Source organism: Musca autumnalis, unplaced genomic scaffold (genome assembly GCF_047663935.1).
Source record: "Musca autumnalis isolate F117 unplaced genomic scaffold, ASM4766393v1 scaffold_5, whole genome shotgun sequence".
Classification (NCBI taxonomy): domain Eukaryota; kingdom Metazoa; phylum Arthropoda; class Insecta; order Diptera; family Muscidae; genus Musca; species Musca autumnalis.
The window spans coordinates 7,947,671-7,964,028 of NW_027412088.1; positions in this window are offsets into that span (position 1 = coordinate 7,947,671).

Below are 16,358 nucleotides of genomic sequence, written 5' to 3' on the forward strand. Positions count from 1 at the left end.
AACTTAAAAAATCCCTATAGTCGTCAGAAATATTGTGTGCTTCTTTTCTTTAGGTCCGAGGCTGAGGATATATGTATCACAGCTGATTGGCACTTTCTGAATTGTTTTATATTTTTCTCAATGCAAATATAGACATGACAGTTTATTCGGCTATGCAAGTAGGTCCCATATCATTGACCTTATTTGAATCGGGGTCCATGTATTGATATGAGGGAAGTTTCGCTTTTTCTTCCGGGGATATTTGTGGAAACATATCGCACATTTACTCAAAGAGTTCCACATCCCAAACAAGTATGAATCGCGTTAAATTCGGCCGGACTGAACTTTTTACACCTTCCACCATGAGTTGTACTGAAGTACTAAGCTCTTATCGGTATCGTTGCACCTTCCAATCTTAAAAACCACAATACCTCTTCAATGGAGACTACACCCATCGAAAACTAAAAACCACTATCAGCCACTTTGGTTAGACAATATGGCTAACACCAAATTCCTGCCAATTCGGTAAGATAAGGTGACTAAAACCTTCAAAACATGGATATATACTGACAAAATTGTTGGGTAAAGTTTTGTAACCTGAGAATATATGTAGAAAATCGAGATGTAGGTAGCATTATATGGGGGTTATATCAAAACTTGGGCCTAAACTGACAAATTTCTGGGAAAAAGTTTGGAAGCCCCCCAATGAATACTGAATGTCAAATTTCAGCCATTTCGGTTGGATATTGAGGCCACAACCTTCAAAATACCGAAAATCGGTAGGTACCGCTCTATGGGGGGCTATATAAAGATGTGGACCTATACTGATAATTCTCTTCTAGAATTTTTTATACCCCCATCGAAGACTAAATTCCAAATGTCATAATTTTCTGTTTGACAATGACGCTGAAACCTTTAAAATACCGAAAATCGGGAGGGACCGCCCTAGGTGGCCTATATGAAGACGTAGACCTATACCGGAAAATTTCAGGTGTAAAATTGTATATCCCTAACGAAGACTAAAACAAAATTTCAGCCACTTCGGTGGGATATTCAAAATAAGACCAAACTTCTGCCATTTCGGTTGGATATTCAGGACACAACCTTCAAAATACCGAAAATCGGGAGGGAGCGCCCTAGGTGGGCTATATGAAGACGTGGCCCTATACCGACCAATTTCAGGTGGAAAGTGTTATACCCCTAACGAAAACTAAATACCAAACTTCAGCCATTTCGGTTGGATATTCAGGACACAACCTTCAAAATACCGAAAATCGTTAGGAACCGCTCTATGGGTGCTATATGAAAATGTGAACCTATACTGATAATTCTCTTCTGGAATATTTTATACCCCCATCGAAGACTAAATACCAAATGTCATCAATTTCGGTTTGATAATGAAGCTGAAACCTTCAAAATACCCAAAATCGGTAGGTTCTGTTCATATGGAGGCTATATGAAGATGTGGACCTATATCGACAAATTTCAGGTGGAAAGTGTTATACCCCTAAAGAAGTCTAAGTATCAAATTTCAGTCATTTCGGTGTGATAATGAGGCTAAAAACTTTAAACATGGACATGGCTATTTCGACTTAAAATTTTATGCTGATCAAGACTATATACTTATACTTTATAGGGTCTACGACGAATATATCGATGCGTTACAAACGGAATGACAAATTTAATTATACCTTTTATATTATGCTGGAGGGTAAAAAAATGCAGTTTCGGGAAAAAAACTCGTTTTAAGTTGTCGATTGAAATTTGAATTACACAGAAACTAACTAGTAGTTAGAGCCATCCTTTGCAGAGAGCTACCCAGATATCAGTGCCAAATTTTTGTGCAATATCAAGCATAATTTTGAGTATTTTTCTTAATTTTTGCCAAACTCCTAGTAAATCAGCTGTAATTCATTAAGTTTTAAACATGAAAATATGACACAAGACAAATAAGAGTTTTGAGTTATGCCACTCTTTGAGTAAATGAGCTACATATATGTATTTGCTTGCACATATTGCCTTCAGGCAGGTGTGAGTAACTCTTCGACTTTGATCGTCTTATGTTTCACTGAGAACTTGCCACATTTTAATAAAATAAAGATAAAATGACTTCATTGTGATTTCATTATAAAGTAAAGTGTAAAGACTTCTTCTCTGTAATAAAAACCAAAACCGACAAACATAAAAATCTATACAAAATAAAACCCCTTTAATAATTTACACAGATGTGCAATAAAATAGCAATTATATAACATTTAATTACAATTAACCTTTGACCTTTTACCAAAGAGGGTGTTAAAATTACAATGATGTGCTGCTATTTTATTGACGGCAGTTGTATATACACCTAAATATTATTATGAATAATATAGATTAAAAAGATACTTTAATTTGAGAGTCATTAAACTTAAAACCAAAACATTTTGAAATTACATTGTGCAATACACACACCACATACATACGTATTACGTACATTTAAATATATTCGAATAGTATTTCCTTTAGTCAATTGTAATTTTTTAATTTGTTACATAATTATGTTGATTATTTAAACAAAAAATAAAACAACATTTATTTATAAGATTTATTACACATGTAGAAAAATTTTGTTCTCGGTTGTTTGAAATGCCAATTAAAAGAAAAGAAAAAATCCCAAAAAATGCTCAAAGAAAAAATGTTATACCAATGTAGTGCAATAAAATCATACGATTTAGTTAATTCGCTCAATTATTACTACGATTATTAAGATTATTATTATTATTGATATGATTCTGATTAGAATTTTGTATTCTATTCTAAGTTGTAATAAGTACCCATATAAGTACCCTTAGTTCCTCTGATTTCAGTTGTTGTGTTTGAGTTAATTGTAGAAAATAAAAAAAAACCATTAATAATAATTCATAAACGTAGATTTATATGAGAATTGGCTTGCAATTCGGAATACTTACATTTGATAAATAAAAATAAAAGAAAACCATAAGGCATATCTTATATAGAAAGTATTGATTTAATAAAGAACAAAAAAAAAAGAATGAATTTAGTAACCAATAAACCATTTAAAATATCTATGAACTCATCATGGATGATAAATCCCAATTATTTCCATCCCAAAACATCCCACAAAAGTATTACTGAACAATATTAATAAAACTTAAAATAATATTAAAAATTAAAATAATATAAATAACAACAATATGAATTTCTATATAATAATTATACAACAAACACACTTACAACAGCCAAGTGATAATAAATTGTATTGAAATATAAAAAACAAAACAAAAAATAGTTGAGTTGTTTATTTTCTAATACTCGTAGAAATAATTCTGTTAGAAGAATTGTAGTGAAGCCCCCTGTTGGAAGTTGATATTTACATACATATATAAATTTTATTTTATATACTATATAATGTAGCATTGTCTTCCTGGCTCTTTTTCAAAACCGAAGATGTTTAATTTGTTTTTGACCATTTTTATTTATTTATTGATTAATTAATTTATTTGAAAATGTTGCCTATTAGGGTGAAGATTATTTTTAATATTAATTTTAAATTATTTCTCGTTGGAATCGAGGAAAGCCGAGATTCGAACCCACACAACCACCACTATGTGACATGCATGTTTCGCCGTTGGTAGAGCGGCTCATCAGACATATAGGATGTGGTGTGGCTTCTTGTCATCGAACTTTTCTTCTCTCAAATGGAATTCGAATCTTCGGCTTTCCTTGCAAAAATAAACGGTCATTAAAGCCGATTCCAACGAGAAATTTATTAAAATTTATTTACTTATTTATTTCATTGTTCACCCATAAGAACGTTAAAAACTTGTGTTTGGGCGTCGGGTTAGTAACCCTCCCCTAGAAAAAACAGTCTACTATGAAAAAACGAAAGAAAAGAAAAACAAACCCCTCTAAAGTTGACGATCCCCGCAAACGTTTTAAGGACCATGATCTGCGAATCTGCACCTGGAATGTTCGCACTCTTTATAGAGAAGGTGCAGTCTTCGCATTGGCAGACGTACTTGAAAAGTACAAGGCCGATATTACTGCCATACAGGAAATATGATGGATTGGGAAAGGCGTTACAACAACACCTAAAGGTGACGCACTGTATTATAGCTGCCATGACGTAAAGCATGAGTTTGGCTGCGGATTCGTAGTTAGTCGGAGGCTAAAACATCTGGTATCAAAAAAGACTTACTGTAATTCGAATAAAAGCTAAATTCTTCAACATCAGCTTTATTTGCGCTCATGCTCCCACTGAAGAAAAGGACGAACAGACCAAAGATATATTTTACGAGCGCCTAGAAGAAACTTATGACCGTTGCCCTGCGCATGACATTAAAATTATACTAGGCGATTTTAATGCCAAAATTGTAATGGAGAATATCTTTGGCTCAACAGTCGGGAAATTCAGTCTCCACAGTGAAACATCTGACAATGGTATGTGGCTGATAGACTTTGCAGCTGCAAGAAACATGGTAGTTAGCAGTACCAGATTTAAGCATCTCGATATTCATAAGGGCACCTGGCTGTCGCCAGATCAAAGAACAAGAAATCAAATTGATCACGTTGTGATAGATGGAAGACATGCATCAAGCGTGTTGGATGTACGATCGTTCCGAGGTGCAAACATTGATTCGGACCACTACCTTGTTGCAGCAAAGGTACGCACCTGCTTAAACGTAGCAAACAAAGTACGAACAGACACAACACGAAAGTTAGACATCTGTAAGCTGCAATCACAACAGATAGCCACAGCATATTCCACTCAACTAGCCCAATTGCTTAATCAAAGCACTCCTCATCCCGATAACATATCAGCGCAATGGCAAAGCATTGCCCACTCCATGCAAACAGCCGCAAAATCCATACTTGGATACCAGAGACCTCCATCAAGGAATCCATGGTATGATCAGGAGTGTCGTGCTGCCACCGAAGAGAAAAATGCGGCACATAGGGCTACTTTACAATCCGTAGCAACGCGTAGCGCACGAGAGAGATGCAGGGAGAAAAGAAGAGAGGAGAAACGTATTTTCCGCAGGAAAGAGAGAGAGAGAGAGATGGAAAAGCGGGAGTGTGAAAAAATCGAGATGTACAGGAGCCAGAATGAAGTCCGAAAATTATATGGAAAGAACATTTTTCAAAAGTGTTGGTATCCAATAGCAGCGAAGACGACGAAGATACCACAGACCCAATCCCAGAAGATGATATTGAATGTATACCGCCCAGCCAAGATGAGGTAAAGACAGCAATAAATCGGCTCCCTATTGCCTACAAGATCGTGTCAGGGATATTGTGCGAACGACTAAAGTCTATGGTCAACGAGGTAATTGGACCATACCAATGCGGCTTTAGTCCTGGCAAGTCCACCATTGACCAGATATTTACCCTGCGGCAAATCCTGGAGAAGACCCAAGAGATGCATATCGACACCTACCACCTTTTTGTCGATTATAAAGCAGCCTTCGACAGCTCGCTGCGTTCAAAGGTATTCCAAGCCATGTCTGAATTTGGTATTCCCGCAAAACTCATCCGGCTTTGTAAAATGACTTTAACTGACACGAGGTCCTCAGTTAAAATAGGAAAGAACCTCTGCGAAGAGTTGGGTACCAAAAGAGGTTTCAGACAAGGAGACAGCCTTTCGTGTGATCTCTTCAACATCCCGCTGGAAAAGGTTATACGAGGGGCAAACGTCAAAAGAATTGGCACAATCTACACCAATAGTCACATGTTACTTGCTTATGCTGATGATATAGACATCATGGGCCGTTCAGTAAAAGAAGTAACTGATACCTTTATAAAGTGGGTCTGGCGGTAAACGGTGAGAAGACCAAGTTGATGGTTACGACGAGCAATGCGTCCATTGAGCTCGGACCGACTGTGGAAGTTGGTTCCTATAATATTGAGGTAGTAAAAGACTTCGTCTACCTCGGCACCTCCGTAAACACAACAAACGACATCAGTTGTGAAATAAAAAGAAGAATTGTATTGGCCAACAGATGCTACTTTGGTTTAAGTAGGCAGTTTAAAAACAAACAAACAAACAAAAATAACGCTCTACAAAACACTGATACTACCCGAGATGATGTATGGATCCGAAGCTTGGGTACTTGCGCGAGCAGACATGGCAGTGCTTGGTGTGTTTGAGAGAAAATTTCTTCGAAAGATCTACGGACCAATCAGCGTTGGCGGTGAATATCGACGTCGCATGAACCACGAGCTGTATCTGCTATACAACGACATCAATATTGTTAAACGTATCGAGATGCAGCGATCGCGTTGGCTAGGCCATATCATAAGAATGAGCGATGATGAACCCTCTAAAAAGGCGTATAAACACGGACCGCTTGGCGGTGCACGCAGAATTTTCAGGCCAAGGAATAGATGGCGCAAACAAGTGGATGATGAGATGAAAAGGCGCGGTATTCCAGAGTGCGAAGCAACAAATAAAGAGAAATGGAGATCTTTTCTTAGTTCGGCCTATGGAACAAATGTTCTGTAATGGGCCAGCTAAGTAAGTACTTATTTATTTATGTATTTATTTATTTAATTATTTATTTATGCATTTATTTTTTATGTACCTATTTATTTATATTTATATTTGATACAAAGTAACGGAAAAAACTATAGACAGCCAAATAATAATACAACATTTATTACCAACTTTTTCCAATTCCATTAATAAAACAATTGGTGTGTCTTTTTACTTACTAAATGTTGCTGAAACATTTTTTTCAGCAACTTTTCCTTTATACAACTGTCAAAATCTGCAACATTAGTAATAATTATTACAAATTATCACGTAAAAAGACACAGCTAATATCATGTTTTATTTTTTTTTACTTCAAATTAAAGAAGAACAAAACAACAAAATTAATTTAAGGTGTTACTTGACTCTCCATTTAGCTATTATTTCCAGCAAAACATCTAGGTCCATCAACTTGGGCAAGCGTGGTATTGATGTTAAGCCTTCAACTCTAGCTACAGAATGAGAGCGATTTTATTGAAATTTCGATTTACTTAAGTGCTTAGGATGAGACGCGAATAGTATTAGTTGTACAAAAATGGTATTAATATCAAAGATGTAATTAATTGTACTATTTACAAAATATGTACATGGTTGCATTTTTAGCTGTTAAATTCAAATATTTAAGCATATGTTTCGTAATATTCATTGAATTAGTGAAAACGTATACGTAAAGTAGTAAAATAAAATATATACATAAGGGAAATTATAATAATTAAAGTTGATCCGCTTCAGTCTCCCCCTTCTGATGCTCCAATCGTCCCGATTAAGCATCAGAAACAATAAGTTTTGAATCTGCTGCGGTAAACTGCATGATTATTATGGTTTGTTGAATCGGGTATGTCCTCAATAATACTGCAATAATGGTGTGTAGATGGAGTTGTTATTGCATGTCCAAACAATGTAACAGACTGTCATCGAAACCTCCCCCTGGAGTAAAGCTGCGCAAGTCTTGTTGGTTCTCCAAACAAGCTGGTAAAACTCCTCATAATCTCCTTCTTGAGTTATTTTGCATCACGAATTGTTGGTTCTCCAAACAACCTGGTAAAACTCGTCGGAAAAAGCTATGATAGGTTAAGGTCATCGGTTGGCAGTCAACAGAATATTGAATAACAACTGCGAATCTTCTGGCTGCTAAGGTTGTCCAAATACAGCGATAATCTCTTCAACAGTAAGTACACAGTTACAATTGTCACAAATTGCCTGGATAAACATCTTTCTGCTGGGATCTTCTAATATTCGCGTTATTGATGTTCTGCTTGTAAACACAATATGCACGACAAACACAGCAAGCGTTGATTTTCTCGGCTGAACGTTACGCACATTTTGAGCTGATGTGTGCGGACGTTGTTGTTCTTGCTTGATGTGCGTCGGTTCACCATTGTGCGTTTTCTTCTTGATGTTTTGTGTGTGGTTGTTGTAGTACATCATCACAATGTTGTTTTTCAACCCTCATTTTCATACAGATGAATGTGCCTGCGTCGTCTTTGCTGCTTGCATTCATACTTGTACGTAAATGTGTTTTTGATCAATGCCTTTGCTTGATCGAAGGAGTTGACGTTCTTGTTTACGCCAATCCACAAATTTGCTGCGTAATCCGGATGATTGTCGATGGAAGTTGTTCAAAACTGATACACAACAGAGACATCTCTATGTTTCTGGGATCGCCTAGTACAAAACGCATGGGATTGCCATCATAACGCATTGCCTGGATAAGTTTTGTAAACGTTGCCAACTGATCTTCACCAGATACGTACGCTTCGCATTCAATGTTGTTGTTGTCCTCGGCTGTTGATGATAGAGTGGTCGTGTTACATGGCCACGAGTTGGGCGTCAATAAAGAAGAACAAAACAACGAAATTAATTTAAAATGATACTTGACTCTCCATTTAGCTATTATTTCCAGCAAAACATCTAGGTCCATCAACTTGGGCAAGCGTGGTAATGATGTTAAGCCTTCAAATCTAGCTACAGAATGAGAGCGATTTTATTGAAATTTTGACTTAAGTACTTATAACAGTACTTAAGTACTTATAACATACACCTCCATATAACATCTTTTTAATTATTTATTTATTTTTTTTTTGGTATATCTTTCATTTTGTTGTTCTTCATTTGTTTTTGTAGTTTAATTTCATTGACCTTACCCATTGTTGTTGTAGTTGTTGTTTTGTTTACTCTTTGTAGTGAAAATTGCTTATTAAATAGTTGTTTAAAATTAAATCAATGGCTACATTGTTTAGCCTCTCGATCCCGTTCCACTTTTAAGTTGTATTCCAAGTGTTCGCTAGAATGCTAATGCTAGCCATACATCCAATCCGCCACCAAAGGTAAGTCGAAAAAATCCAATAATAATAATACAATTACAATATAAAAACAAAGAAGAATTTATGCGTTAATTTCCTTTCCTTTCTTTGAAATTGAAACATAAAATAAAATATTTTAATTACTCGCTCGGATTGTTTTGAATTACAAAACAAAAATTAAACCAAAGTAGACTAAACCAAGCGACCTGTATGAAAGATAAGCTGTACTTTGAGTTTGAGGCCAAATGGTTTGGTATGCGGTAAATTTAAGGAATTTTTTGCATTTGAATATTTATTTGATTTTTAGATTTTGTATTTAAGTGAATGAAAGTTTTGACTTTAGATTCATCTATTTTATTGGACTTTAGGCAGTACTGTCCTAATTGTTGCCTTTTGTATAAACTTTTATTCTTTTTTGAACGAATTGTAAAATTTGTAGATTAGTTTACTCGCCTATGATAAAATATAGACAGCCGATTTTTAAGCGATGTATCCTTATCTATTTCGTATAAAGGCTGAGCTTTAGATTCCTAAATAATTATGAATATACACTTTAAACTTTTTGCAACAAGATGCGACACAAATGTGCGCAATTTTAAACATTTTTGTTGAAATAAGATTTTTACGCATAAAATGTTTCAAATTTAGGCATTTATTGTAGCATATTCATTCACTTTAGGCACAAAGGTTTACAATTTCGGCACACTTTGTGCGTAAAAATCGCATTTCAACAAAAATGTTTAAAATTCCGCACATTTGTGTCGAATCTTGTTGCAAAAAATTTAGAGTGTAGTTCTTACGAACTATGCTGCTCTATCATCCTCCTCTAACCAACTCCCAAAGGCGCCAGTAGTAACACTAATGGGTTACGAAGGGAGTAACCCATTTGGTCCATACTTTGCACATCGTGAAAATTCTACTAGACTTAGATGGGGTTCCAATATCGACTCAATCTGCCCACTCCTTCGGGTACCTCCCACACAAAATTTCGGATAAGTTCAGTTTAGGACCTGCTCTCGAATCGCTTTGATTTTTGTTGCCGCAACTTGTATATACTTCCCCCATACGACGGTACAAGTTTCATCAGGGGCAAGTCCTCAGAAAATGGCCGAAAAGGTGCAACAAGCCCCTATGGCACCGTGAGTAGTGGTTGGAGCGCAAGATAACTCTCGAACGGATCTGTCGATTCGGTCCAAAATTTGCCCTTCGTAATATTTTATCAAAACATAGTTTAAACTCGAAGATGGGCTATATCGGTCTACTCCTTCAGGTACCTCCCCCACAAAATTTTAAAAAATGTTCGGAAAAATTTTGCGCACGATAACTCTTGAAGGGAGTTACCGATGTAATCCATACTTGCACATCCTAATATATCTACCAGATATTGATCAGATTCGAATATGGACTCCTCCTTCTGGTACCTCTCACACAAAATTTCGGAAAAGTTCAGTTTAAGACCTGCTCTCGAATCACGTTGATTTTTGTTGAAGCGATTTGCATTCGCTGCCTCCATTACGACGGTAAAAGTTTTTTCAGGGGCAAGTCCATATTTCTTGTGGAGAACAGCCCGAAAGGTGTAAAAAAAACCCCTATGTCACCATATGTGGCAGTCGGAGAGCAGATAACTCTCGAAATGTTCAACCGATTTGGTCCAACATTTGGTCTTCGTCATATTATTTCCAAACTTAGTTTCATGGGCAATACTGGTCCACAACTTTCGGTACTTCTTCCCAATATTTAAAAATGTCACTAAAATGCTAGGACGATATCACTTGAATGGGGCAACCAAATTGGTCCAAACTTTGAATCTCCTAATATTTTATCAAAATTTTAGTTAATTCCTAATCCACATTTTTGTCGGTTAGTTCAAATGACCAAAAAGGGCCACAAAATTTTGAAGGGACCTTAAATACATTCGGTCTGTCCGTAGGTGAAAGTTTCACTTCACATTGGCTGAGGGTATATATCTGTCGGCAAAGCCGACTGACACTTTTTTTACTTGTTTATTGTAATTTACCGTTTCTTCTAATGGATTCTCACCTGTAGTTGTTATCGTCTTGTGAACATAGCAGAACAATACGAACCATATGTACATACATGCTGAGTCCATCAGCACTAGGTTGAGATATTATATGTTGCCTTTATATTAAAGAAATTAAAAAAATTGTAGTTGCGAACTATACATGCAAACACTTTGTTTTTTTTTCGACACCAAACGCACTGTAGTAGTTTGGTTTGTCAGTTAACTAACAACAAAATTATTGCGACCTACAGTGGTAGTTTAGGTCAGTGTTCACCAGCAACAACAAATGCAACCACTTCGTTTGTGTTGGGCACACGCACGAGATTATCTCACCCTCTCTAGATCAGAGCTGAGCAAAATCGAGAGAGAGGCAAATTTAAGAGAGAATTAATATTTAATTTTTCTTGATGTTTCATTACTTATTTCATAATTTTCTAAATATTAATGTTGTCTAAAATCGTCCACAATGCAAATTATTAAAAAATATAAATAAAAAATTGCATAAACTTTTAATTGTTTATGGTTCATAAAAAACTAAGAGTACGTTTTCACAATTTGCCTGTGTGCTAGCACACAGGCGTGCTCACCCCTACTCTAGATATACATCGTTTGCGATAATTCATTGCAAAAACAAAGGAGATGATCGGTGGTGAGAGTAACGTTCAAACTCACCACAATTGAGATTGTTTGTGTTCACACAGACACGGCTCGCGAGCCCAGTGGCGATTATCCCTGATGTATTCTCAATGTGATGGTGAGACGATGGTGGGGGTTGTGTTGTGGTTTGTTGATACATTATCAATACGAGCTGTGTTCCTTTACTTACTTGAGGTTACCATTTTTACCATTTGCTACCATTTTTAACCTGCAAAGCGTTCCTTAACCCCAAAAAGTGGTAAAACTGGCAGCTATTTTTAAGAGAGTGAGAGAGGAGAGAGAGCACATATGCCTTTCTCTTCTACCACAGGCTACCAAAATAATTTCTGCAGGTAAAAAATGGTAGAACTGATTTTTCGACTTTTGTTTGACGATTATTTCACAATGAAGAAGAAAATGAACGATAAAAAGAAAAAAATTGAACGCTGACAAAACAAAATTAAAAATTGTGAAATAAGAGAAGAAAATTGGTTTTTTATGTTTATTTTTGACATTCCTACCAGATCTACCATTTTCCGTTCCTTTACTTTTCTGGTAAAAATGTTCATGAGAGAGGAATTTTGAGCTATTTTGACACTTTTCTCTTTTACCACTTTTACCATTAAAAAAGTAAAGGAACAAAGCTACGATGGTGAGACGACGAGACCATTCAAAAGAAAACGAGAACTAAGTTGAGAGCATTTACCAAACAAGAGAGGAAATATGAGAGCAAATGGTGGAATAGAGGGAAAAATAGGAAAGTGATTTTGCATCTCATGAAAATCTTACATATTTTTAAAAAAAAAAAATAGTGGCTTTTCGATGGAAATAAGAAACTGCACATGTATCTTATGTGAGGTACCTGTACAGTATGAAAAAACTACATCACGAACGAAAATATGTACAAATCCTTGAAATATTTTTTTCTGTGTACGCTTTGCATGGTTACTAATAGTCTTGCGACCTGTTAACACCGCAATTAGTCCAGCTAGGTTCTGTTCATTTATCCATACACCCCTTCAGCGTCTAAACTCTGGTCTTGAAGAGCTCGGTTGATAAACCATGGGCTAATGCAGCGTTATTATTCTTCAACCGGTTTATTGCTGTCTTTATCTCATCCCGGCTGGGTGTTTTACACTCAATACCATCTTTTGGGATTTCCATAGTTGTCTTTTGTTTTAGGGGAATACTCCCAAAATCAGTTCTTTTTGTCCGCGAAACTTGAACATTTTTAGAGGCATTCTGTTCCGAAGAGGACACTTCAAATGTATTTTCCCACAACATCCTCGAAGGGATAAAGAAAACTTCTCTCATATCAATGAGTGTACGTCGATTCATGTTGGCTCAATGATATGGGATCTACTTTTTATCGCGGAGTGGTCAGGGATTGAACCGCAGACCTTCCGAGTGCAAAGCAGACGTGCTTACCACTGCACCACGTTACCACGGTGGCTCCCATTTCACACATTTTCACTACATTTAGAAAAATAACATCCTATTAAAAATACATATTATATTTTTATACTCTCAGCCTTTAGGCCAGATGAAAACACGGCGAGAGCATTTATATGCTGAATTGTAATTTAAATTAAAGGCGCTCGCTCAGCGTGTTCATCTCTGCTTTAGGCTAACGACCAAATTTTTTTTCTAATCGAAATAATGGTTTAAGATCCCAAGTATGTTTGGACCAAATCCGTTTCGCATATTTTGGAGTTAATTTAGTCATGTCCGCCCGTCTGACTGTCTGTCTGGCTGTTGCACACGATAACTCTCGAATGGAGCAATCGATTTGTTCTATGTTTTGGTACTGTAATATTTTGTACAAATATATGGTCTGTTCCAGTACTGCAAGAATCTACTAATTTTTACTATTTTCTTCGATAACATAAAGGAAAAAATGTTATCGTAGTAGCAAGTAGTAGCTTCTTGCAGGTTCTGGAACAAAACATTAGTTTAAATTCGAAGATAGACCATTTTGGCCCACTCTTTACAGTACCTCCCCCACAAGAGTTCAAAAATTTTCTCTGAAATGATGCGCGCGATAACTCTCGAAGGGAGTAACCGAATTGGTCATAACTTTGGATATGGTATTATTACTTTCAGGCATAGATCAGGCTTGAATATGGACTAAATCGTATACATCTTCGTGTACCTCCCACACAAAATTTAAAAAAGTACAGCACACTGCGCCTTAAAAACTTTGAAAGAAAGGTGCTTACACCTGGGAAGTTTTTGCGGATTATGAAACTACAATGTTCATAGATGAGAAAAATAAAAAAAAAATTGCGGGAGGGATTACCAAATAAATCGCGGTCAAATTCCACAACTCTAGGGATTTTCTAGGTTTTAACGATTTTTTCTTGGAAATCGCAAGTCCTATAGTAATGGAACTAAAGATAATGGTGTAGCTGTAGAAAATTCTCTGCAAGATTGACCTTTATGGCTTTTTCCTAGGGTTTATAATTTTTAAGATATAGAAGTTCAAATTGGGACAATGCATTGACTGTGTAGCCTCCTTATAAAATAATGTCATGCACGGTGCTCCTTATCTAACTTTAAATGAAAACCGCTTACACCTGGGAAATTTTTGCGGAATCTGAAACAGCAATGTTCATGGAAAAGAAAAAATAGCTAGAGGGATTAAAAAAAAATCGCGATCAAAGTTCGCGTTTTTAGGTTTATTTTAGGTTTTCAGGATTTTGCTTGGAAGCGGCAAGTTCTATGGAAATGAGACTAAAGAAAATGTTGTAGCAGTGAAAATCCTCCACATTATTTTCGTTGGTCCCATTTCGATAGGGCTTGCCGTTTTCAAGCAAAATCGTGAAAGACCAAAAATCCTAAAAATGTGAACTTTGACTTCATGAGATAATGGTCCAAAAAAGCGGAAGATAACCCTCGAAGTACATCGTATTATTTCATTCAAGTTCGGATTAGGCGACATTTTGTTTATACGGTCTTTGTTACGGCGGTACATTTTTTTTGGTTCAAATCCATACTTCCTGTGAAATTGGCCCAAAAACTAAAAAAAATCCCTACAGACGTCAGAAATATTGCGTTTCTTCTTTTCTGTTGGTCCGAGGCTTGGGGTATATCTCTGACGGCACAACTGACTGATACTTTCTTACTTGTTTATACAGAAAAACGATGTGTTTGTGTGAAAAATATCAGTAATAATCATCAATCGAAAACAATCATTATCTCTTCAATGTTTATTAGCTTCGCATTGAGTTCTTTACATAAGTTCTAATCTATAACTTTAATAATAACAATTATGTTTTTGCCATTTAAACGATTCAACCTTTTATGCGTTCATACTTTGTCTTAGAGCAGTGTTAGCAAAGAAAAAAAATCAATGGCGAGCAGCGATCGATCGCCAGCACAACGTAGGTATTAATTAGCAGCAATTTTTGAATTATGCATTGAATTGGCCCCATGCTTGACGTATTTCTGAGCGACCTTATTTTTGTTTCCATCATAACTTTGTGCATACAATTTGCAACAATTAGTAATCGGAAGTATCGGAACAAGTTTGGTCTGAGGGAATGCAAATGGTGCAAATGCTAATGCAAATACCGGCACACGACATAATGCCTGGTGCTATTTATTAGTAGTTTATAGTTTTTTGTTTAAAAAAAAAAATATTAAAATATTTATAATACGATAATAGTACTTGTTTTCCTATAAATAGAACAACAGGTAGTTGATAAAAAGATTATATAAAAAAAACTTTCCACAGTTAGTTAAAAGTTTGTGTTATTTAAATGTTACTCTCAAAAGTCTGATAACAATTAAGCGGAAGTAGTAGTAAAAATGTAGAATACATATACAACAATATACTATTTACTAAATATTTTTCTATTGAAATTATTTAATTAAAATAAATTATAGAAACACAAATGTACACACACATACAGATGTATTTATCTAAACACTTAATAATGAAGACATACATATTTACCACACATTAAAAACCGCAAACATTGCAACTAACCCACCTATGATTCCCAGCTCTTCCTACATTTATTAATACACGACAATCTGTGGACCTTAACGTAATGCTGAAAAAAGCGGCAACTCCATCATAAACCCCTTTACCGGAATTTATTGAACAGTTATAATGAAAAACATATTTATATATTTTGTATGGAAAATAAAGGACCAATCTAAACTATTTTGCATTTAAGCAAAAATTATTATCTATATTTATTTGTTTTATTTAATCAATAATTTAATTGTTGCAACTTCAGTTCAATAGCTCTTAAAATATGAGTAGTAGAAGTTGCAACATTTTTATGCAACCGACAAAAATAAAATAAAGTATTCGTTGGGACCTACCGATACCGAAAGTAACTTTTAATTAATTCATAATTTTATGTTTTAATTTTACTGATTCTGGACGGTGGATGGAACAAATTTTCTGTAATGGGCCAGCTAAGTAAGTATGTAAGATTCTTGACGGTAACAAAAGAAAAGAGTTACAGAATAGAGATGAGATTTGTTTATGTCAAAATTTTCTATAAATTTTGGTTTAGAATATTTAAAATCGATATACATAGATGTACTTACTTGTTTGAGATTTTGTACAAAATGTTACTGGGTGCTGTTCCCCGCTTACAAAAAGACCTAGGAACTAGTAGCATATTAGAAGAACGAGAGAAATCTGGTTCCCAGTACGGATCGATCTAGTTCTTTTCCCAAAAGGAACAAGTTCCTTAATATAGTTCCGAGACCGAGGATGACGTAGGGTTTGAAAGATACCAAGCAACGGCCCTGGCCGGCATTAACATGTCAATTCGCAGGACTTATCTTGGTCCCTCTTTTATCTCAAGTGAACACTGAACTTACTGCCATAGATTGAGAAAGGCATCACAACAACACCTTCCATGAC